Source organism: Ambystoma mexicanum, chromosome 10, assembly GCF_040938575.1.
Source record: "Ambystoma mexicanum isolate Mex_15411 chromosome 10, UKY_AmexF1_1, whole genome shotgun sequence".
In the NCBI taxonomy this organism is placed as follows: domain Eukaryota; kingdom Metazoa; phylum Chordata; class Amphibia; order Caudata; family Ambystomatidae; genus Ambystoma; species Ambystoma mexicanum.
Window position 1 is genome coordinate 705300134 of NC_090932.1, and position 27130 is coordinate 705327263.

The following is a 27130-nucleotide window of genomic DNA, read 5'->3' on the forward strand; positions in this document are numbered from 1 at the left end:
AGGCTGTCAAGGACGGATGAGCTGGGTAGAGAACTGACACAAGATGAATGGGAAAGGGTCTGGAGAGTTTCGGTTAAAGCTAAAGCGGATTTACAACTGCGTTACACTCATCAGAGAATATTGAGTAGAACTTATTGGACCCCGGCCCGTATGTATGCTTTAGGAATGGTGGATGGTGACAGTTGTTGGGGTTGTGGGAAAGAGAGGGGTAGTTTGCTTCATATGTTGTGGAGTTGTGAAAGAGTGACACATTTCTGGAGAGATGTGGTTGATAGGATTGACCAGGTTTGGGGCATCACCTATCCACGGAATCCATAAGCAATCATTTTGCAATTACCAAGGAATGGTTGCAAATATCATTGGGTAATATCGTGTTGGATTACCAAAGTTCTGTTAGTAGCTAATGTGTGGGAGCAAGGGGCTAATGGGCCCCTCTCTGCCATCACTTCTCAGTACAAAACTCGGACCAAGTGCCTCCAGTGGCACGTAGATGGGACCACTGAGCAGGACACGGGGCATCCATTTTTTGTACCCCCTTTCTACTCCATCTTGGTGACTAGGCCTCACTGCGATAGTACAAAATGCCTCTCTACCTTTCCCCGCCGCAGCAGCTCGGAGCACATGGCCCCCACCCTCGTTCCTGTAACGCTCACCTGATTCTCGCAGAGGCGCCGGTCTTGACTGGGCGACTACCGTATCTTCAAAGGTGATGTGCAGCACCCGATTGGCTCTTTGGGCTGGACCTCTGTGCCCTGTATGCCTGACGTGCAGAGTAAGATGTCTGCAGATAGAAAATACGGGGTTAATGAACTGGGGTTATTGGGGTGTCCCTATCTCTTTCCTCTTCTCCTCTCCTGTAGACCCCCACAGGTTAACGCTCTCACCTTAGGTAAGTGAATGCCGAGCTCTCCATCTGCCTCGGGGCAGGGTGCTGTAGCCAGTTTCTTCACTGGATAGGTAGCGCAGGCCTCTTGACTTCAGAGGACTGCTGTCCGTCGTTTACTGCACGAACGGTAAGTTTCGAGTAACTCAAATGTCTTTAAAGTCTTTAATAATGATGTCTCTTGTTTTGCAGGGTTCCGGCGATGGCGGATGACGGGCTGCAGTGAGTTGAAGATGGAGCCCATGTGATGAATAGAAGCGCCTGGAAGCACGTAAGTAAGCGCTTGTTGCCAGCTTCACAAAGCGCTCTAACTGTCTTTTTATTTTGCAGGTACAAGTTCGGAGCGGCTGCAGGGTGCCGGGATACCCACTGGGTTAGATGTGGAAAGGAGTAATGGCACGTGAGTATTAAAGTTCCCCAATGTCTTTAAACGCACCTTGTTTTGTCTTTCAGATGCGAGATGCAGTGTGAAGACCTCCGGAGCGCACGAAGAGTAAGTAAGCCTTTGCCTTTCAGATGCCGGAATGCTAACCTGTTCTTTCTTGTCTTTATAGGTGTTGCTGAAGACTGGATTCAGGATGGTAAGCCTTTTTCCTTAGGCCCAGGACCGGATGCAGAAGACACGATGAGCGTTCTGCTGCAGAGGGTGCAGAATAACGCAAAGCAAGATTCATCCACCGGGTGTGGTTTAAATAGCCTCCTGTAGTGCTTAGGTGTCTCCTTCCACAGCCACGCCTAAGTAAGAAAAGAGTTCCTGGTAAAAAAAGAGTTCCTGCCTTCCAGGAGAGTTCCAGTGTTCTGAATCTAGGGAGTGGCTCCAGCCCCACCCAACAGGAAAAGTAGTTCCAAACAGAAGAGGATCAGAGGCTCAACTGGCAGGCAAGTAAGCAGCATGGTCTGCTGCAGGTAAGTCCACCCAAGCATTATGAGCCCGGCGCTTCCAGCGCTGGGACTGGGCATATTTATGAGCCTGGTGCCACTGGCGCCAGGACTGGGTCCAAAAGGTCCCAATTGGGACTGGTTGGCACTCGGAACCTGGGTTATGGATCTGCTTCCAAGGGAGTTGGGAAAACCCTGACCTTTTGGAAGCAGAGATCATGACAGTACCCCCCCTCAAGGCCCCTGCCAAACCGGGCTTCTCCGGGGGTTTTGGCTTGTCAGGAAATGTTCGGTGAAATCTTTTGATTAGGCGAGGAGCGTGGACATATTCAGCAGGTTCCCAGGATCTCTCTTGGGTGCCGTAGCCTTTCCAGTCAATTAGGTAGAATAGTTTAGATTTGGAGATCTTGGAGTCCAGAATGCTTTTGACTTCAAACTCGAGTTCTCCATCAACTAGGATAGGTTTTGGAGATTTGGTTAGTCGGGTTTGAGGTTGCACGGGTTTTAATAGAGAGACGTGGAAGACCGGATGTATCTTCATGTGCGGGGGCAAGTCCAACTTGACCGCTACTGGGTTTACTATGGTAGTGATGGAATAGGGACCAAGGTATCTTGGGTTGAATGTGCGTGGCCCTTTTAGAGATAGATATCTGGTGGATAACCAGACTTGATCCCCTACTTGATAGTGAGGGGCTTCCTTCCGATGTTGATCTGCTCCTTTCTTGTATTGTTCTTTAGCCCTTTGAAGGTGAGAAACAGCTTCCTTAAAGGCTTGGGTGATTGTAGAATGCAGGTAGTCTACTGCTGGTGTTTCAAGATCTTGGAGGGGATCCAACTCCGAGGTTCGAGGGTGACTGCCGTACAAAAGAAAAAACGGGGTTTTCCCAGTTCCCGAATGGACAGAGTTATTGTAGGCATACTCGGCTATCCAAAGGATATCTTTCCAAGTTTTTTCAGTTTGTTGCAGCATGCAGCGTAAATACTGTTCCAGAGTTTGATTGGTCCTCTCGGTTTGTCCGTCGGTCTGAGGGTGGTGACTGGTCGATAGTCTCACATCAATTTGAGCCGACCGACAGCAACTTCGCCAAAAATGAGAAATAAATTGACTACCTCGATCCGAAATTAGAACCGAAGGAAAACCGTGCAGTCGGACGATGTTTTCGAGAAATTCTCGGGCCAGAGTTGCTGCTGTTGGCAAGCCTTTGAGCGGAATGAAATGCGCCATCTTGGAGAATAAGTCCACGATTACTAGAATCGTATTGTATCCGGAGCATGGAGGTAGATCGGTGATGAAGTCCATAGAAAGCGTATGCCAAGGGCGAGGTGGGATGTCAATAGGGCGTAAGAGGCCTGCTGGTCTTTCCTTTTGACTCTTGTTTTGGGCGCATACTCCACAGGACATTATAAAGTCTCTGATATCTTTTTTCCAAGATGGCCACCAGAAGTAGCGCTTGATCTTTTCTGAGGTCTTGGCTATACCGGGATGACATTCCATTAAAGAGTCGTGATAACAAGAGATTACTTTTTTCTGTAAATCTGTGCTGGGTAGGTATAATCGTTCTTGGAAATACAATAAGTTGTCCTTTACTGCAAAGTCCTTTCCCTGCAGATGCCAATTCTGTATGTCTGCTGGAGTTACAAGTTGCCTGGCTTTATCCTTAACTTCCTCTATGGATTCTGTGGTGATTACACCCAGAATTCTTTGTTCGGGAATGATTGGTACAGGTTTAGGGTTGATCAAGTGTTCTTCCACTCCCATCCGAGAAAGGGCATCGGCTTTACCGTTCTTGGTACCAGGTCGATAGGTAATTATGAAGTCAAACTCGGCAAAGAATAATGCCCAACGGAGTTGTCTAGAGGATTGGGCTTTTGCGGTTTTCAAATATTGCAGGTTTCGGTGATCCGTAATCACAGTAACGGTGTGTCGGGCCCCCAGCAGATAATGCCGCCAAGCCTTAAAGGCAGACTTGATAGCCAGAAGTTCCTTGTCAGTAATCGTGTAATTGACTTCAGGAGGCGAGAATTTGCGGGACCAAAATGCCACGGGATGCAACTGATTGGTTACCGGGTCCTTTTGTGATAGAACTGCCCCCATGGCAAGGCTTGAAGCATCAGTTTCCACGATATAGGGGAGTTCGGGGCGAGGGTGTTTTAAGATTGGTGCAGAGATAAATTTAGTCTTCAAATCCTGGAAAGCTTGTTCCGCCTCGGTAGACCATTCAAAACGTTTGTTTTTCTTTAACAAGGCAGTGATGGGCTGGACTATTCGAGAGAACTCGGGGATAAACCTGCGGTAAAAGTTAGCGAAGCCTAACATGCTTTGCACACCTTTTACGGAGGATGGTGATGGCCATTTGAGAACTGCATCGACCTTCTTTGAATCCATACGCACTCCGCCAGGTGATAATATGAATCCCAAGAATTCAACTTCAGTCACGTTGAAAACACATTTTTCCAATTTAGCGAAAAGTTTGTGTTGACGCAATCTTTCGAGGACCATTTTCACGTGTTTCCGATGTTCAGATTCCGATGAAGAATAAACGAGAATGTCGTCGATGTAAACAACAACACACACATCTATGAGCTCTCTGAGGACATCGTTCATAAAATATTGAAAGGCGGCCGGGGCATTGCAAAGTCCGAAGGGCATGACCTGATATTCAAATAGCCCATACTTGGTGCGGAAGGCCGTCTTCCATTCATCGCCCTCTTTTACTCGTACCAAGTGGTAAGCTCCTCTAAGATCCAGCTTTGTATATATGCATGCTTTTCTGACTTGGTCCAGGAGTTCAGGGATCAAAGGTAACGGATATCTATTCTTAACGGTGATCTGGTTCAGGGAGCGATAATCGATACAAGTTCTAAGGTCTCCTTCCTTTTTTGGAACGAAGAACAAAGCTGAAGAGGCAGGGGACTTGGAGGGACGAATAAACCCATTTGCCAGGTATTGATCCAGGTATTGTCGAAGGTGAAGGTTCTCAGGCTCGGTGAGGGCATAAATTCTACTACAAGGAGGAGTAGATCCAGGTATCAGGTCTATCTGGCAGTCATAAGACCTATGAGGTGGTAGAGAGTTAGCCTGCTCCTTCCGGAAAACATCTTGGTATTCTAGGTATTCGGGAGGTAACTGGGGAGTCTCTGAAGAAATTGCTGCCAGTGCAACACCAGGTGGAGGGTGACACGTAGAGACACATTCTGGAAACTGGACCGTTCTTGCTCGCCAATCGATCAGAGGATTGTGTTTCTCTAACCAAGGTATTCCTAGAATAATCTGGAACTGAGGGGCCTTGATCACATCGAACACGATCTTCTCATGGTGTCCATCTTGACTTACTAGCGTCACCTCTTGAGTGGTGTGCGTTACTGGCCCGGAGGCTATCTCCGTACCATCCACCGTAGTAATGACGTCCTTTACAGCCTTGGGACAAAGAGTAAGATTCATCCTCAAAACCATTTCATGATCCACATAATTGCCGATGGCACCGCTGTCGACGTAAGCTTCAATTGCATGTAATCGACCCGGATTATCAGGGCTAATGAGGACCATAGGTATCACGAAATGCGAGGTCACGGAACTGGTTTTCACGCTCGGCAAGAGGACCTCTATTCTTGTCGGGCGAGGTCGTTTCCCTGCTCAGAGTTTGTAACTGTGGTAACTGCAGCTCCTACTGCCTTCTTGGCAGGTTTCACCGGACAGTCTCGAAGAAAGTGCCCTGAGTTTCCACAATATAGGCATAATTGCAACTGTTTTCTCCTTTCCCGCTCCCTTTGTGTTAGAGGACCTTTCAGACCCCCTATTTGCATGGGTTCCCCGGAGTCTACTCCTTTGGAAGGAGTTGGCGGTTTGGAAAATACTCGAGCATCAAACTTGGAACGATCGGCCTTCCTGTTCTGCAGTCTGTGATCTATTTGAACGACCAAGTCTATATAATCCGAACAGTCTTGTGGGGGATTCACTACTTGGGCTAAAACGTCTTTGAGCTCTCCACGTAGACCTCTATAAAACAGCGTAATCCTTTTGTCCTCAGGCCATTGAGTTTCCACTATTAGTCTATTGAAAGATGCAATATAAGCCAAAAGGTCTTGATTACCCTGTCGCAACGAAAGAAGCTCATTGTCCAAGGCCTGCCCCTGTGCATGTCTTGCGAACAGTTTTTCCATACTAAGCTGAAAGGCTTGAAAATCATGGAGAACCGGATCATCTTGATTAACTAGAGGGATCGACCAGTCTGCCGCATTGCCACTAAGGTACGAAAGTACAAAAGCTACTTTAGCTTGATCAGTTGGAAAGGCTGCTGGCCGGCATAAGAAGTGCAACCGGCACTGATTGATAAATACCGCAAACCTCTTTGGGTCACCAGAAAATCGTTCGGGCGGAGCCAGAGGTACATTCCCAGGTAGATTGATCTGCACTGGATTCATAGAGGATGTTGAAGGAAGATTTGCCCCTGATGCGGGTAGCGGGGTCTGTCCGGCTTGTGACTGTAGCAATTGTCTAGCAAGATCATCTGTTCTCTCCTTGGAAATAATTAGTTCCCTTCTTAGAGCGTTCGTTTCCTGACGAGCTGCATGCACTTCTGCCCTTAGTTCCCCAAGTAACTGGGCTAGGTGGTCAGTATCCGAGGTTTCCATAGCGCCTGGGCGAGAGTTTTGCGGTAGGCTTTGCGTTCTGTAACGCTCACCTGATTCTCGCAGAGGCGCCGGTCTTGACTGGGCGACTACCGTATCTTCAAAGGTGATGTGCAGCACCCGATTGGCTCTTTGGGCTGGACCTCTGTGCCCTGTATGCCTGACGTGCAGAGTAAGATGTCTGCAGATAGAAAATACGGGGTTAATGAACTGGGGTTATTGGGGTGTCCCTATCTCTTTCCTCTTCTCCTCTCCTGTAGACCCCCACAGGTTAACGCTCTCACCTTAGGTAAGTGAATGCCGAGCTCTCCATCTGCCTCGGGGCAGGGTGCTGTAGCCAGTTTCTTCACTGGATAGGTAGCGCAGGCCTCTTGACTTCAGAGGACTGCTGTCCGTCGTTTACTGCACGAACGGTAAGTTTCGAGTAACTCAAATGTCTTTAAAGTCTTTAATAATGATGTCTCTTGTTTTGCAGGGTTCCGGCGATGGCGGATGACGGGCTGCAGTGAGTTGAAGATGGAGCCCATGTGATGAATAGAAGCGCCTGGAAGCACGTAAGTAAGCGCTTGTTGCCAGCTTCACAAAGCGCTCTAACTGTCTTTTTATTTTGCAGGTACAAGTTCGGAGCGGCTGCAGGGTGCCGGGATACCCACTGGGTTAGATGTGGAAAGGAGTAATGGCACGTGAGTATTAAAGTTCCCCAATGTCTTTAAACGCACCTTGTTTTGTCTTTCAGATGCGAGATGCAGCGCTGATGGCCTCCGGAGCGTGCGAAGAGTTGGTAAGCTTTTGTCTTTCAGATGCCGGAATGCAGTGTGAAGACCTCCGGAGCGCACGAAGAGTAAGTAAGCCTTTGCCTTTCAGATGCCGGAATGCTAACCTGTTCTTTCTTGTCTTTATAGGTGTTGCTGAAGACTGGATTCAGGATGGTAAGCCTTTTTCCTTAGGCCCAGGACCGGATGCAGAAGACACGATGAGCGTTCTGCTGCAGAGGGTGCAGAATAACGCAAAGCAAGATTCATCCACCGGGTGTGGTTTAAATAGCCTCCTGTAGTGCTTAGGTGTCTCCTTCCACAGCCACGCCTAAGTAAGAAAAGAGTTCCTGGTAAAAAAAGAGTTCCTGCCTTCCAGAAGAGTTCCAGTGTTCTGAATCTAGGGAGTGGCTCCAGCCCCACCCAACAGGAAAAGTAGTTCCAAACAGAAGAGGATCAGAGGCTCAACTGGCAGGCAAGTAAGCAGCATGGTCTGCTGCAGGTAAGTCCACCCAAGCATTATGAGCCCGGCGCTTCCAGCGCTGGGACTGGGCATATTTATGAGCCTGGTGCCACTGGTGCCAGGACTGGGTCCAAAAGGTCCCAATTGGGACTGGTTGGCACTCGGAACCTGGGTTATGGATCTGCTTCCAAGGGAGTTGGGAAAACCCTGACCTTTTGGAAGCAGAGATCATGACAGTTCCCACTGAGACTGGAAAACTCTGCAGCTCCATTCTCACGCTGAAGCCGGAGATGCTTGCAACAAATAATAAATGTAATACATCTCTTTTCCTCTGAGATCACTGTCCTGCATGTGAACCAACATGAGCCGAGCACATAGCTCGTACATCTCCACAAAAGTGCCCTTGCCCTCTTACCCTCGCCATTTGAAACTTATTGCTATTCTAACCCTGTGTCCCTGCAAGATATTCCTTTCATGTGCCAGACCGCTGACCATGCTATGAAGCCCACCCAACAGACCCCCAACTAACATTAGACCCCTGCTGCAGTATATCGTACCCAATACTAACAAATGCCACATACCTGAGATTCTTGTGAGACTAACCCCACAGTTCAATGAGAGTATTATAGTGGTCAAGACCCGTAAAACTGTGACCTGTATAACCCAAATATTATGCATGATATAGATACCTGTGTGATTTGTACAATGACATGATAAACTACTGAGGGTCTTTTGATCAACCATTATTTAGTGCATGCATTATTTAGAATGTATTTTCTTAGCTTAGATAGTGACCACCGTGTTTCACAGTGACCTGACCTTCACCCATCCGGAGCACAGATGTCTGACGTCAATCCTCCCGCCAACCAAGCAACCAAGCCGGAGGAAGAGATGATGCTCACACCTAAGACACCACCCTGGCTGACCAATCCGGGTCCAACGTAGCATTATATGTTAGATTCAGTGAAAAAAACTTTGTTAAAGGGACGTTATGGTTAAGTTGCGCTACTAAAAACCTATGAAATTCTGTGAAAAAACTTTGTTAAAGGGACGTTATGGTTCCAAGTAAAACCGAAAAACCCTTGAAATTCGGCAGTTATGGTAAGCTAAGCAACCATAACTCGCGCCGCCACCGTGCACTGCTAAGACTAACACCCAGGACATCAAAGATGACATCACAAATGTCATTGATGACATCACTGATGACATCACTGTGTATGTACTTCTCATGAAATATGTGTAGAAGGGATTCTTATTATGTTGCGAAAAAAGTGTCAAGAATCATTGCAAGAAATATACCCTAATAAGTGCATTGAACGATGCATTGATATAAATAGCATCCTATTATGGGGTTCTATCTAGTATACTAAGCTACTCATACAGAAACATAACATTGTGTGCAGCGTACAAGATGAAGGTATGATATTGGTAATGTTAATATGTTGAATAATGAAATGATAATTGTTTTCTTAATAGATTTTTGTATACTGTGAAATATGTAATAAGTAGCTAATAAAACCCATGTATTACATAATTGCATTACTATAGACAAAATACAAAGACACAAGAACACATACCAATATGGGTATATACAGGGAAAGTGAAGTTAGCAAAAAAGCACAAGTAGTAGCAGAAACAACTCATAACTTAACTGATTAGTTTAATGCAAATAAATGATTGCTCAGTTTCAAAGCTGCTATTTACCCTATGTATATGTATCACTTGATGTGATTGGACCCACAGGGAAAGTACAGCCATAAAAAAAAACAACAGAACTATCAGAAAGTGCTCATAAATCTAGTGATTATCTTTATGCACAAAAAGGATTGCTGTCTTTCAAGCTTGTGTTTTCCCATATATATATGTTTCATATGATGTGACTGTACTCTAAGAGAATTACTGTAAGAACCTACTAGAAGGATATGTCTACAAATAAAATATAATTCTTAGTTTCTGACTGTTACTGAAGAAAACCATGTGGCCTAGATATGTCAGCAAAAGAAAAAATAGTGAGCCAGACATGTGATGTCATCAGTGATGTCATCAATGACATTTGTGATGTCATCTTTGATTTCCTGGGTGTTAGTCTTAGTAGTGCACGGTGGCGGCGCGAGTTATGGTTGCTTAGCTTACCATAACTGCCAAATTTCAAGGGTTTTTCGGTTTTACTTGGAACCATAACGTCCCTTTAACAAAGTTTTTTCACAGAATTTCATAGGTTTTTAGTAGCGCAACTTAACCATAACGTCCCTTTAACAAAGTTTTTTCACAGAATTTCATAGGTTTTTAGTAGCACAACTTAACCATAACGTCCCTTTAACAAAGTTTTTTTCACTGAATTTCATAGGTTTTTAGTAGCGCAACTTAACCATAACGTCCCTTTAACAAAGTATTTTCACTGAATTTCATAGTTTTTTAGTAGCACAACTTAACAATAATGACTTTGACTTTATATACATGTCATATGGAACTGACTAGATCTCTTCTTATGAACTTGATGTCCGCGAACTTATTTAATGTTCGCGGACATGTTCGGAGAACAGTACCACCACCTAAAAACTCTGGGGAGGTATTTGTAATAGTTATATCATAACATAGGAACATTTAACAAATTCACAAAGCAGCACACATACAATGTAGTAATACTTAAAAAATGTTACCCATATATGTAACACACTAACCATTCATGTAAATACAATATGTTTTAAAATGGAATATACCAAAAGAAGATAAAGTGGCTTCCACCAAAATTACCTCACAGACGCTCCACAACCAACAGCAAGACCAGATGTATACACTACTGATTACATATCTCACTAGACATAGTAAGTGCACTTCTTTTTACTCATATATTTATGAACTTTCTATATTAGAAAAAAAAACATATTACTTCTTTGTTTTCTCACAGAAATGTGTAGTACTCTAGACTGGCTAGAGGACCATTTCCCACGAGACGAAATGTTAGAAGATAGTCCACCTAATGGTACACACTTTACTGTATAAACCAATTGATAAATATTATTTTGTATACATTCAACATATACATTCTTTTTTTACAGACCCTACAAAAATTGCAACTACCAAAGAAAAATAACTGGTGGATAACACTCTTAAACACATTACCCACAAAATGGACCAATTTATGGCAAATTTTATGGATTTAAAGAACTTTGTGGAAGATCACCTAAAACCACCAACAACATACCATTGTCCCACCTGTACTTGTCCCCCCTCACCATATCCCATTCATTTATCCCCAAACTCTCTCCATGGACCACAACGTTTTGATGAGATTTGCATCCCTTCTTCACCTGATCCCACTAATATTGAAAACCCTAATTCTCCTGTTTTTGTTTCCATTTCTGCCCCACCTTCTCAGTCATAAATTGTTTATATATGTTAAATAAAGTTACTTTTCTTATATTGTGTTGTAATTACTTTCAGTTCCTTGTAATAAAACCAATTTAGGTGTCCACGGACACCGCCGTTGTTCGGAAATGTTCGTAAAGAAACGAAAATGTAACTGTCCTGAGGACACTACATCTGTCCGTAATGTTCTCATGCAAGTTCAAAATGTTCTAAGAACACTCGTAGTGTCCTGAAATGTTCGGAAAGAAACAAAAATGAAAGTGTTCTAAAGAACACTATATCTGTCCGTAATGTTTGCTATCAACTTAAAACTGTCCGAAGAACACAATTGGTGTCCTGAAATGTTCGTAAATAAACGAAAATGATGTGTCCTGAACAACAGTACAACTGTTCGTAGTGTTCGCTACCCAATTGAAAGTGTTCTAAGAACACAATTGGTGTCCTGAAATGTTCGTACATAAACTAAATTACACGTGTCCTGAAGAACACTATATCTGTCCTTACTGTTCGCTACCAAGTTTAAACTGTTCTAAGAACACACGCGGTGTCCTGAAATGTTTGTTTCACGTGTGACGCACTTTTAATTACTTCAGAACCCGAACAGTGTCCGTAGGACATCAATGCGCATGCGCTAACCAATCTCCGTGCACTTGGTGTCCTGCGGACAGGCGCTTCCTTCACAGACTAGTTCGCAAACAGATCATATGACCGCGCCCACGCTCATCGTGTGTCCTGAAATGCGAACACTGTTTGTGTCCCCGAACAATTTAAAAGTACATTTTCAGTTAATCCATAATATTTTTCAATAAAATCTCACCATGCCACAAGTCCCACATAGCAATCTTGAGTTTCTATATACCTTTTGAAACTTTCTGATCCTTTTTTTGTGTTCGATCTGTCCGCGCACAGTGCGCATGTCCGCAGACCGCGCACAAGCACCCCTATAAAAGACCACGCCCAAGAGCTTATTCCCATTGTGTTTCTGGCTATTCTTCAGAACACAGTGATTTTTGCTGCCACCTGCAGACTACACCATCATCGACATGGCATCCTTGGCTGCTGAACTGCCAATTGGTGCTGCACCTGCTTCAGCACCACCACCCCCCCTCCACCACCACCACCTCCCCAAGGGCCTGAGAGGGGAAGAGGAGTGAGGATGCGGAGGAGGAAGAAGAGGATGATGAGAATGAGGTAGAGGAAATCCCTACTACCCGCACTAGGCGTGAGTCTTGGGTGTGGCGGTTATTTACCATTCATGGGAATGGTCCTAAGGCTCGTGCGAACCATGTTACCTGCAATGAGTGCAAAATGATACTCAGTCGCGGGAAGCACGGTAACTACAGCTTTGGGACCACTACTATGAAGCGACACCTGAGGTCATTTCACTCTGGGGCTATTCGCAGGGTTGTACCTTGCGAAGAACGTAGCAGGTTGATTTCCTCTACTTCATCCTCTGTTTCTGATCCTGTCACCACAAGGACCACCTCTGTGGGACAGCGTCTTTCTGAAGCTGCCTCACAAGCCATACAGAATGCTGATGACCCTTACCTTTCGAGGGTCACAGTTGTATGTATGTACTGTGACACAGTACTCTGCAGGGGGGAGCGACTTCGGAGTGCTTTTGAGACTATCGTCTCAGAGCACGAGAAGACCTGCTCACTACCCAAATAAAACCCACTCTACATCTTCCTCTCTCAGCTTGCCCTTTCTTATCCCTGTGGTTGATGTCCCCCCCTTTACCCTCCTTTACCCTCCTCTCCTAGTGTGTCGTGTCTGAAAAACCAAAAAAAATACAAAATTACAAAAATAAAAAAAAAATTAGGCTCTTTTCAGAGCCGCCTTTCCCAGTTAAAAAATAGAAGTGAAAATAAATGAAGCAGGGCTCTTTGTATTTTTTAGAAGTCCGCGGACAATTCACGAACATTAAAAAAATTGGGTTACTACTCCATCACAAACATTGTAATTTTCTCTGGAAAGAAGTGGTGGCTCTGAAAAGAGCCTTTGGGTGGTGTTTGTAAGTCAAAAATTGTAAATGCTTAACATCTACTTCAAAATCGTTGTTGTAATTCCAAAAAAGGTCGCAATGCATTTTGTACATTTCCCAGAAAAATCTGATTGCCAGCATAAGTAAGATGGACTCCATCTCTGCGAAAAATGTATGTACTACAAAACATAATATTTTCATTGTGAAAAGAAGACATGCCAAAATCTCTTAGAAAGCCACAAACAGCCTTATTAACATTGCGCCTTGCTTTTTCCATTTGTGGACCAAATGAAGAAGAACGAAGCCACATTTGTCTCTGCGCAATCCGTGAAAATATCACTTGCGAATTAGGAAACATGTCCATAACCTTCCTCAGTCCTTCTTTCATAGCAAATTGCAAAAAAATTCCAGTCACATGCCCTAAACTGTTCCCTCCACAATGAATTACAATTATGTCTGGATGTTGCTCTGTCTCCAAAGTAGCACAGAGAGGTAGCAAGTCCAACCACTTCATTCCACGTACTCCATGCCAGTGTAGTTCCACATGTGGGAATCCAAGATCTACAGCTACTCCACAGCTTTCTGCATGCACCTTCAACCAATGTATCCACGAATCTCCTAAAATCCAAACAATCTGTTTTCTGAAACACACAGCCATAGCTATCTTTTGTTCTCTCAGCAAAAAGAGTATCTCAAAAAATCTCTCCTGGCACAACACACCCACCAAACTTTCCTGACCAATCCCTTTCAGTGCTTATTCTCATTTGCATGACTTCTGAACCCAAAAATCCCCAGATGTAACTCCCGATGTCCTGGAACTACCGCCATGTCCGCGGACATATCGTAACATGAACAGCCCTTCTACCATTTCCACTACACTCTCTCTGCCATTCCCTCATTGGATGTACCTCAAAAATCACATGACCATACACCAATCACATTCAAGACCTCCACATCTAACTGCATCATCATAGATCAGCACTGCAAATGTACTCTGAATCTCTCTGAGTACAAGTGTCATATCATTGGCAAGCAGCATCTACCAGAAATAATGTACAAGTCTTCAAGATTTCTACTTGCAGCTCCACGCATATCCATATGCATGAACACAAACTTCAGGTATGCATATTTTCTGTATAGTACATGACATAGCTCTCAACCATTTTTGTTTTACAGGCGGGTGAAATCACCCGATTTTGTTTTTAACGGGTGAGACGCCCATTGGAATGAATGGGCGTCCAGGAGGCTTGGCGGGTGAGTCTGCCCTTTACAAGGCGTGTGACACCCGCCAAAAGCGTGTGACTTGAGAGCTATGGTAGATGAACACATTTTCAAACAGACTTTTACCTTGTAAAATCTGTTAAATGAATTTACTGTACTTTTTTCAATTTCCTAAAATCAACTACCACTTATACACTTTTATACTTTTTACTTTCTTTAAACACACACACTCAAATCATGTTAAACTTACATTTTTTAAATGAAATATATAGACTACATATATTCAAACAAAATTGCATGCAAACACAATCTATGTTTAAACCTTTATAAAAATACTTATACAATTTCATATTTTTTGTTTTTATTTATTTATTGACTTAATTACTTTAAATTAGACATGACATTGAGGCGCTATTACCTAGAACAGTTTACTTACAGAAATAGTGGTATTCACTAATATACTATAAATTTCACAAGACATAGTAAAGATATTTTATTTTTGCTACAGTTAGTCATTCAATACAATTTGTTCATTAAGTACATATCATATACACTGAACTAATGCAATGTATCTTATGTAAATAAATTAGTTTAATGGTTTTACACAAGGCACTGAGGATTTCAATTAAAAAAATCAATATCTAAATTAAAAACAGTGCTATATACAAACAAAGTTACTAATTTGAAGATTTTACAGTTGCAGTGAAGACCAGTTTCCTGAAAAGAAGCAGCCGAATTCGAAGAAGAAAAAAAACTAAGAAGTTACCTGTTAATTTTAAAAAAAAAGTAAGTAAAATATCACCATAATATTTATATTATTAATCGAATATACTATAACATTAATACCAGCTATTTTGGTTTCTTAAAATAGAGATTTAGTACCATTTTGTCCAAAAATTTCCATGTCATAAACAGCGATTTACAACCAGAATGGCCCACAAATTTCTATTTTTAGACACACAAATTAGCCAACTGAACCACTACAATTTTCATATTATAGAACAAACAACTGTTTTAATTGTATACATTAGATTTACTATTTGTATTTTTCCACACCACTAGCTTACTTTTTTTTTGTCATCTGAACCCCAGTTTAGTGACACATAAATTCAAGAATACCTATCCCTACTAGTTTTAGTTCCAATACACAATCACACACCATTACATACATCTTTATCATCTTACTCAAACACTCATGCACAAAGCACACATACATTCCAGAACACCCCAACCCATATCTTCTTTATTTTTTTCAACAGACCCTAAAGAATGCCTACCAAAAGACAACTCCGTAGAAAGCAACGCAAAATTAGAGCAAATGAAAATAAAGGAGTCCAACATAAGCATCCATCTCTAGCAGAATTTGTAAAAAAAGTTGAAACAAAACAGCTAATACAATCATTTAATGAAACACAAGAAGTTTCAAGTACGCCAACTTCGCTTCCTCTATCAAAATGTAAAACAAACCAATAAACAATTAACAGAAAATCAGCTATCAGTACAGATAAAACTACTACTTCAAATTTTAATATAGTGCAAAGTAAGCATACCAAGAAAAGTATTTTAGCCAAAATATACCGTCACAAAGTCCTTCAAAATCTTATAAAAACAGAAGAGAAATCAGGTTCAAAGCTTAAAACCTATCGTAGGAAATTAATCTTAGAAGCATTGATGGACAGTGCAATTCTTCTCAAAAGAAATTTATTTATTTTACTGTTAAACAAAATGAAACCACTAACAAAACTAATAACTAAATTACAAAAAAGACTTCTCAATAAGCGAAATATCAACAGAAAGAACTTCTTAAGTATCTGCGGAGGTGAATGGAATCACACTACGAGCACAGAACCATATTTTAATGAAGAAGTGTACAAACAAAAGCAAACTAATACAATTGCCATAAATAGCAGTGGTCGAGGTTATGAAAAAGTGAATAATACCATAATGGAACAAGACGTACTCCTTACAAAAATATGCCCTGAAAACTTAGAATTACCCCTCCATTCAACTGAATCAGAACGTCTAGTGTACAAATGGCCATGAACGTCAATGTGTAACATTTCCAAACAATGTTTCAAATCTTTACACCAATTCCTCAATAAATATGTAAAAAGCAAAGACACAATCAAAATTAAATTACTGCAAAATATAGATACCTGTCCAGTGCGCAAGTACACAAGACTACAAGGACATTCATTGGCCTGCATTACAGGACCTACTTGTAAAACCACTTTCCATGATATCAAAAGGATATCAACACATCATTCAACTATAAGAAATCTAGTCTATAAACTGTACTATGCTAAAAGTCCTGCTTTAGCACTAGCAAAGTTAAATAACATCCTTCTACATGGTACAGCAAAAGACCTACTTGAAGAAATTCACTATAGAAAAAATATTTTGGAAGTGAAAGCCATTTACAGAATGAAATAGCTTTAAACCAATTAAGCAACAATTCTACACATGGCAACCTTTTGCTAAACACATACAAAAAAGAAATACTAAAATTTAAAAGTACATCAGCTGAAGTACCAAACCATGTATGTGTATGTTGCCGTAGAATTTTTTATAAAAGTAACACAAAAACTGTGGACCTATCATACAAAATAGAAGACAATGAAGATTCTAAATGGTTTGAATTAGCTCTCTACCTTCTAGCAGAAAACAAATATGAAATAACTGAGCCCTTAATACTTTGCAGTTATTGCACCACAAAACTTGACAACAACCAAACTCCTTTACGTTCTATCACAAATAATTTGGAATTATACCCAGTACCAAAACCTCTACAACAACTTAATTTCTATGAGAGCATCATAATTCAAACAGTACACCCATTTCAAGCAATAATACGCCTTCAACCAAAAACAGCAAAATTACCTCCCTCTGAATTGGTAAAAGGCATTCGTGGAAAAGTAGTTTATTTACCATTAAATCTAAAAGAAAATGTGCATACTCTAGGAGTGCAACGTCCAATGCACCAATCTTTAATTATATTAGTAAATGGAGAACCTACAAAAGACAAAAAAATATGGCAACAGCTGGTAGATTTATATAAAGTTAGACAAGCCTTCCAATATCTCAAAGAGAATAGTGAATATTACAAAGAAATTAATATTGAAGAAAACTTGAAAGATACAACTGAAATAATTCAAGAAACACAAGAAGCTGGTCAATTTGAGCTACTAGATCCTGCTACAATATCAAATACTTTAGACAAGTATACAATTCATCCTTTGCACCGTAATGACACCGTACAAGATGTACTGGAAACTTACCAAATGCGTCAAACAAAAGGATCGCCAATCAGTATATGGGAAAAAAGTATAGAAGCACGTGCTTTTTCTCTACTCTTTCCTACTTGCAAAGGAGGAAGGTATGATGATAGACCTATTCAAATATCAGCTTCAGAATACCGCTCATTACGGATGTATTCTGAAGATCCCAGATTTAGACAAAATGTGGAATACATATTCCACCTACTCTTTGAAAGTGAACTAGCAACTTTATGTTACGGAGTTGCACACATATTAAAATCAGGATCACACTTTCAAAATATGACAGCTGGACAATTATTAGAGAAAGTGCAACAAAAGGATGAGATTTTACAATCAAATATTACAAATCTATTAGCAAATATGCGTGGTACTAAAGAGTACTGGTTTCAACGTCATGGAGATGTACGTTGTATGATCAGAAACCTTGGCCCACCTACTTGGTTTGTTACATTAAGTTGTGCAGAATATGCATGGGAAGATTTACATGATTTCCTACGCATATCAAATAAAAACAAAACAAACATAGATATTCTAACACCTGGAGAACTTTGTTCTTTGGATCCTGTTAATGTTTCAAGATATTTTCACCATCGCTTCATTGCTATGCTATATTTTATTTGTAATAAAACTGTTCCTCCCCTTGGAGAAGTGCAACACTTCTTTTGGAGAAAAGAATACCAAGCCAGAGGAGCACCACATATCCACATGCTTTTACGGATTAAAGATGCTCCTACATTTGGTCAATACAGTGATGCCACTGTTTTACAGTTTATTGAAAAATATGTCACTTGTGAAATTCCATCAGAAGCCACAAATAGTGATCTTCGTGCACAAATTTTACAATTTCAAAGACACAAATGTGGAAAATATTGTCGTTGCAAAAACAAAAATAAAGGCAAATACTACACCAAATGCCGATTTGGTTTCCCTAGACCAGTTACAAATACAGGTCAAGTAAACAACCTCATGTCTTCAATTAGACATACTGTTAAAGGAAAGTCACCTAAAAATAAATATTACATAAAAAGAAAAGTAGAATAAAATATATATCAATGATTATAATGCAATCATTGCCCACTTATGGAATTGAAACATAGATGTGCAGTACATTGCAGACAATTCTACTGCAGTTGCACGATATGTCACAGCATACTTAACTAAAGCAGAAAAAACAGAGCTCCAAGACCTCTGGAATGACCTGTCATCAGATAAAACAGTATCTCAGAAATTATACAGCTTGGGCATAAAAATGCTCACCCATAGAGAATGTGGATCTTATGAAGCAGCTGATCGTTTAACTGGTACTTCATTGTATGGTAAATCTGAAAATATAGTATGGCTAAGTCTTGGTCCAGCTAAATCTAGAAAAAGAGTTCTAAAATCATATGAAGATATAGAAACAATAGCCAAACATGATCCCAACAGCCAAGACATTTTAAAAAACAATTTATTGGACACATACTGCCCAAACAGAAGTAATACTTTGGAAAATATGTGTCTATACCAAATAGCCCAAAACTACACATACAAAAATAATATGAAACCCGATGAAAAAAAAGGTAAATATAGAGTGGCAAACTGTGAAGGCAGCTTAGTTAAACTCACTAAACCAAATTTAATTAATCATATCAAATTGTCATTGAAGACTCCTCAACATAAAGAAGTATATTACATGTCCCTGCTACAACTCTTCAAACCATGGAGAAAAGAAGAACAATTACTAGATAACTATGACTCATATGAGGATGCTTTCAAAGCAAATGAAATCACTATAACTGATATAAACTTTACACAGTACAAAACAATGTTGCACAATGAACAGCAACATGAAGAAGAACTCCAAGCCCAACTAGATAAGGATACTCCTGACAGTAGTCAACCTTCTGTAACAGGAAGCCAAGAACCACTGGGAGAACCACTAATAACAAATGAGGCAGAATTAGCTATGATAGAAGTAGAAAACACCATGTGTCAGTATGAAGATAAGGAAGACTTAACTATACTACAATCAAAACTAAACAATGAGCAAAGTAGCATTTTTCAAGAAGTAACAAAACAAATTGCACATGGTGTAAAACATGAAAATAAAGAATGTTCCTGCCATAATTATAAACCTATACTACTGTACGTCAGTGGTGAAGCTGGTTCTGGCAAAACATTCCTAATCAAAATCATTAGTAAGTTCCTTCAACAATTGACAAACAACAAACTGTCAGCTGTTGTCACTGCCCCCACAGGTTTAGCTGCCTACAACATAGGTGGTGTTACATTACACCGATTACTACTATTACCAGTAGAACACCAGAACAAATTAGACTATTACAAACTTTCTGCAGAAGCTGCAATGGAATTACGCAGAGTATTGAAACAAATGAAAATGCTACTAATAGATGAAGTGAGCATGGTCTCCAACCTGATGTTAGCTTTGATTCACCTCAGATTACAAGAAGTACTCAAAACAGACTATGAAGAGCTCTTTGCAGGAAAACACATTATTGTTTTTGGAGATCTGCTTCAATTAACACCAGTAAAAGGTGAACCTATTTTTAAAACATTAGGGCACAAACTCTGCCGTAAAACTGTTGGCAGCATTGGAAATGTCAACCTTTGGCAACATTTCCAATACAGAGAATTAACAGAAAACATGCGCCAATCTGCAGATCTCACTTATGCCAACATTTTAAAAAGTTTGAGAGTTGGTATACTTTCTAAAGAAGCAGAAGCAACATTGAAAACCCGGCACATTAATGCACTTTATGGCGATAATGCATGTGCTACAGATGTTATGGAACAATTAGCCCACAAAAATGTCAATTGTATGGCCTTAATGCCAACTCTTGCAAGCTGTTTCAAATTCAATGAAATCATGCTAAGTAAAGAAATGCAACCAATAATGGAAATTAGCGCCACAGACAAACTAGATGTACATGGTTTGACACTACCCATGTGTGACCAAGCCACAACAAGACTAAATAATTTAGAAAAATCAATCTCAAACACAGCAGGCTTAGAAAAGATGTTAAAATTATCCTTAAATTGCAGAGTAATGCTTAAACGTAACCTTGACGTGGACCAAGGACTAGTTAATGGAGCACTGGGTACAGTTGTTGGCTTTCAAACATACCCACGTGACAACAAAATTCAGTTTGTCAATATACTCTTTGACAAAGTTTCAAAAGTAAAACGGATAGGACGCTCAACAGCTAGATTCCTTCTCTTCAAAGATATGTATGTACACAGAGAACAATTTTCTCTAACTCTTGCATACGCAGTCACGATTCATAAATCACAAGGTCTTACCCTAGACAAAGCAATGATAGATATTGGTAACACAGTCTTTAAAGAAGGCATGAGCTACGTAGCACTATCACGCTTACGTACACTTGATGGTCTATTTCTAATCAACTTTGATGCAAGTAAAGCAAACGCTGATATTCCTTGCATTTTAGAATATAATAGACTTCGCTCACTATACACTCCCCATCTAAACACATATTCTGTTCCACAAAAACTAAAACGTTGTAAAAGAAAACTAAATCAAACTGAAATGCAACAGGACGTCACTGGAAATCCTCCAAAGAGAGTAAAAGAAACTAATACTCCATCAAGTACCACAAACAAAAAAGAATCAATTAGAGAAAGTAAACCAGGTACTTCTTTAAAGAAGGAAGACAAACTCCAAAAAAAGCAGTTAGATACAGAACTACCTGGACCATTTAAATTCTTAAATATAGTTGGTGTAAGTTGCTATGCAAATGTAGCAATGAATATTCTATTTCAATTACCACCAATTGTTGACAACATTTACTCACACAGTACAAACCCATTGTGTTTGCAAATGTTAGTACTTCACAGAAATGCAGCAAACAATCCTGACAACACATATAGTGTTTTTGGAATAAGACGACAATTGGACTACTGTGCTGGAATGGTGAAATTCACTATAAACTCACAGGAAGATCCACAAGAATTTATAATGTACTTACTACAAGTACTGGAAAACAAAAACATACCTATAAATGAAATCTTTCAGATTTCATACATGTGGAAACATACATGCACTCTCTGCAACAATGTGACACAAGAAGAAATCCCCAATGAACGGTTCATATATATATCAATACCAAATTGTGAATCCATTCCATTTCAGCAACTTGTACAAAATGCAAACCATGGTAGATTATGCTCTACCTGCAATTCAGATAATCGCTCCACGTTAGTAATACAAACACATAGTAAATACGTAATACTAATGCTTCTACGTTACAATGCAGATGGTACCAAAAAAAAAAATGCAAGCTGACTGGATTCACACATGGTCAAATATCACTTGGTAAGAAAACCTTCACAACAATAGGTATAATCTACCACGCAGGAGCCACAACCAATTCAGGGCACTACACTGCATACATATAAAAGAAATGTGGATGGTTTCAATGTAATGATAGTACCATTACTCTAAAGCAGAGATTACCAGCAAATCTTACAAACGCTTATTTGATGTTCTTAAAACCAAAATTTGATAAATAAACTGTATTTAAACCTTTAAGTAAATTTGTGTTACAAAAATATAAACTGTTAGAATACTCCAAAAGCTATCTAACTGCTCAAAGATTCTACAACAACTAATCAGATAAATGTATACCACTAAATTAGACCAAAAAATACACAGTTAGAATACGCCAATTGGTATCTAACTGTCCCAACATTATAAATGTGTGTTAAAGTAATATAAACTGTTAGAATACTCCAAAAGCTATCTAACACTCAAAGATTCTACAACAACTAATCAGATAAATGAATACCACTAAATTAGGCCAAAAAATACACAGTTAGAATACGCCAATTGGTATTTAACTGTCCCAAAATTTAACAATATCCAAATAGGTAAATGAAAACCACTACTATATATTAAAAAAATAGACAGTTAGAATACGCAAATCTAACTGCTCCAACATTTTATAATATCAAAACAAATGAAGAATCTGTTACTGTTCCAAAAGAAATACAACAAACCAAAGTATACAGCATTAGCCAGAAACAACAAGTGAACACTGAAAACAAACAAACAAATAAACTGTAGCATAACAGAAAAAGGTTTTTTTTTAAATCCAACATGGATTTTTTTTCTCCGACAGACCCAATGATTTTAGCAACAAATACAGAAACTGAGCAAATTGCACAGTACTCTGATTTGTACACTACTAAATATGAGGGTAAAAAAAAAAAAAGTATATTGCTTATACAATGTAATAAGTCATTACAAAATACTAATACTAACATGCTATTTTCTTTTATCACAGAAATGAAGAAAAAAAACATGGACTCCCATTACTAGACCAAACAGTAAGTATACAATAATAAGGACAACCATAGCAGCACATCACATCCATAGTATCTAATACCTTTGTTCCTTATACATTTGTTTTTCACCCAAACTTATAAACAAATATGAATGTGATATGCTGCGGTGGTTATTGCCAGGGCATAGAGTCTTGGGTGCATGGCCAAATGGCCATGCACCCAAGACTCTATGCCCTGGCAACAACCACCGCAGCATATCACATCCATAGAGTCAAACATTGCAACTATGATCTATGGGAAACTTTTAATGTCCGCGAACAATGTGAGTGTTCTTAGAACACTTTGAGCTTGCCAGCGAACAATACGGACACCGTTTTCAGGACACCCCCTACGAACATTTCAGAACAACGCGATAGTTCTTAGAACACTTTCAACTTAACAACGAACAATACGGACACCGTCCTAAGGACACCCCCTACGAACATTCCAGGACACCAGGAGTGTTCTCAAAAACGTCTTCAGAACACCCCCATCTTGTTTATTTGCGAACAATTCAGGACACTGCGAGTGTTCTTAGGACACATTCAATTTGACAGAGAACAATACGGACAGCGTCCTCAGGACACCCCCTATGAACATTCCAGGACACCGGGAGTGTTCTCAAAAACGTCTTCAGAACACCCCCATCTTGTTTATTTGCGAACATTTCAGGACACCGCGAGTGTTCTTAGGACACATTCAACTTGACAAAGAACAATACGGACAGCGTCCTCAGGACACCCCCTACGAACACTCCCCGGACACCGCGAGTGTTCTTAGAAGCGTCTTCAGAACACCACCATCTTGTTTATTTGCGAACATTTCAGGACACCGCGAGTGTTCTTAGGACACATTCAACTTGACAAAGAACAATACGGACAGCGTCCTCAGGACACCCCCTACGAACACTCCCCGGACACCGCGAGTGTTCTTAGAAGCGTCTTCAGAACACCCCCATTTTGTTTATTTGCGAACATTTCAGGACACCGCGAGTGTTCTTAGGACAGACTCAACTTGACAGAGAACAATACGGACAGCCTCCTCAGGACACCCCCTACGAACACTCCCCGGACACCGCAAGTGTTCTTAGAAGCGTCTTCATAACACCCCCATTTTGTTTATTTGCAAACATTTCAGGACACCGCGCGTATTCTTAGAACACATTCAACTTGACAGAGAACAATACGGACAGCGTCCTCGATACACCACCTACGAACACTCCCCGGACATCGCGAGTGTTCTTAGAACAGTTTCACTTTGCTTGCGAACAAATCGGACACATTTTGACTCCTTAGAACACCCCCTAGTCAGTTTATTTAGAAAATTTCAGAACACCCGCGATGTCCACAAACAAATCGAACACAAAAAGAACGTCTAACACATAAAAAACACAACTTTCATCCTATCTCACACACTCCCACCCTCCCCAAACACTCCTACACCAACACACTCTACAAAATACACATTTTGAACAAAGTTTCACCGCGCTGTCCGGGACGTCTGCAAATCCAATATGGCGGGCGCTACCGAAAAATCTGACACGCTTCACGCTCCACGCCGTCCAATCAGCGAACACTTTGCATGTCCGCGAACATCACGCAAGATGATTGGCCAATCAGGACACTTTCCGCGGAGCGAACAGGGAAGTGTATTCGCAAACCGAACACAGATATCACTAATTTTTTTTTACCTACTTTTTGGTCATTTTAAAAAAAAAACTACTGGACAAATGTTCATCAAATTTGCAAAAGCACGCTTTCGGGACGAAGCCGCTGATCCTGGTCCAAATTTGGTGGAAATCCGTCCAGCGGTTTGGGCTGTAGACGCGAGCAAACATTTTTTCCCATTCACTCTATGGAGAGTGACTATAATGTATACAAATATGAGCATATAGAGGGAAGGTAGAGTAATAAAAACTAAAACTATGACAAAGTGCTGATACCATAATGATTATCTTCATGCACAGAAAGGATTCCTCTCTTTCAAGCCTGTATCTTCCGCTACGTACATGTTTCATATATGATGTGACAGGAACCCAAGTCTACAAATATAGTACCTTTTCAACTTTTACTTCCTGACTGTTACTGCAGAAAACTATGTGGCTTCGATATGTCAATAAAGAATAAAAAGGGAAAGCCAGCCATGTGATGTCATCAGTTATGTCATCAATGACATTTGTGATGTCATCTTTGATGTCCTGGGTGTTAGTGTCAGCAGTGCACGGTGGCGCGAGTTATGGTTGCTTATGTTACCATAACTGGCAAATTTCAAGGGTTTTTCGGTTTTACTTGGAACCATAACGTCCCTTTAACAAAGTTTTTTCACTGAATTTCATAGGTTTTTTGTAACACAACTTAACCACTTAACCATAATATCCCTGACATGTAACATAGAACATACTAACCCCCTCGTAGTGATTTTCATGTCCGCGGACTACCGCCATGTCCGCGGACACATCGAAAATCTGAGCGTGGTGAATGTAAATTTAAATAGTGTGCCCCATTTCCCCTTTGAAGTTGGCTCTGAAAAGAGCCGGTTTTTTTTACAGATGCTTGACAGACACCTGTTATTTTATATTTTTTTTCTTGTTTTTTTTTCTTTCTTTACTCCTAAAATCTTCACATAACCTTCTCCAAAGCAACCCTTACATTCCAAAATAAAAAGGCATTTCTGGTAAAAGATAAAGAAATGCCATCTTCTTTAAAATTAACAGCATTACTGGCGTCAATATTCTCATTGTTACAGAAGAACATACCAGCTCTAAGCATGAAGGCACACATGCCTCGGTTGATGACACACCTAGCAATGTTTTGCTGAGGACAAAAAACTGAACTATTGTCCCATATTGCCCTAGGTAGTAATCCAGAAAAAATTACTTTCGCATTTGGAAGGATCTTCACTACAGCTTGAACCAAGCATTCCAAATCAGCCAACAAAGTAGGGGCACTGACGTTGCCCAAACGGAAAGCACCATAGTGCAAAACTACCACATGCTGACTGTTCATCGTGGCCATATACGCACAAACTTGTACAATTCCCTGTACATTGCAATCAGGCACAGTGCTCCACACCACCTCCACTCCTTTGACATCAAAGTTCTTTGCAACATGCCTGCATTCAGCGTACTGCTGTAAACCATACACAAACAAATCTCCGAGCACCAACACCCTGACTTTCTCCACTTCTGCCATCTTCACCACACACAGTCTCTTTCAACACAAATCCACAACCTCGACATCTGATTGGCTGATCCGTACAGTCTTCTTTCCATGTTGGATTTCCTGGAAAAACCCGGATTTACCACGCCCTGTCCACGAACAGCCGCGGTGTCCGCGGACGGCGTCCACTTTACTCTCTGTACCATTACCTCATTGCATACAGCTAAGCAATCACACAATACGAATAACGTCCTTAGAACACCCCCATTTTGTGAATTTTCCAACATTTCAGGACAATTATCATTTCATTATTCTACATATTAACATTACAAATATTATACTTTTATCTTGTACTCTGCACACAATGCTATCTTTCTCCATTAGCAGCTCAGTATACTACATAGAATCCCATAATACAATGCTATTTATTGATATAAATGCATCGTTCAAAGCACTAATAACGGTATGATATTCATTGCAATATCCTTGACACTTTTTTCGGAACATTATAATGAAAATCCCTAGTACACAAATTCCATGAAAAGTACATACACATGTGATGTCATCAGTGATTTCATCAATGACATTTGCGATGTCATCTTTGATGTCCTGGGTGTTAGTCTTAGCAGTGCATGGTGTTGGCGCGAGTTATTTTTCATAGCTTACCATAACTTGCTATTTTCAGGGGTCTTTCGGCTGTACTTAGAACCATAACGTCCTTTAAACAAACTTTTTTTAATATCACGCAAACAATATACAAACATGGCGTGCAAAAACCAACTTCTACAGATGGCTTTACACAGAATGTTGCAAAGTAAGAATTTATGCTCGTTCACAGTGAAGGTCAGCTGCTTCATTTTTTTCTCGGGCCCCGGAGAGGCTCACGAAGCAGACTATAAGGTTGTATTGTGTTTTGACCTTGACAGACAGAGATTGTGATGAAAGACTTCTCTTGAAGGAGTGTTGCTAAAACGTAAGAGAAGATAAAGATGAAATTTCTGAAACAAAACCACTTTTACATATTATATCACTATGCGAAAGATCGTTGGCACACGCGGAGTCGTATTTTCGGACTGCACCACTCCTAGACAATGGAAATTGCAATTGTACTGTAAGTAACCCTTTACATTACTTTATACCAAATATAATTACAATAGCGTTGCATTAAAGA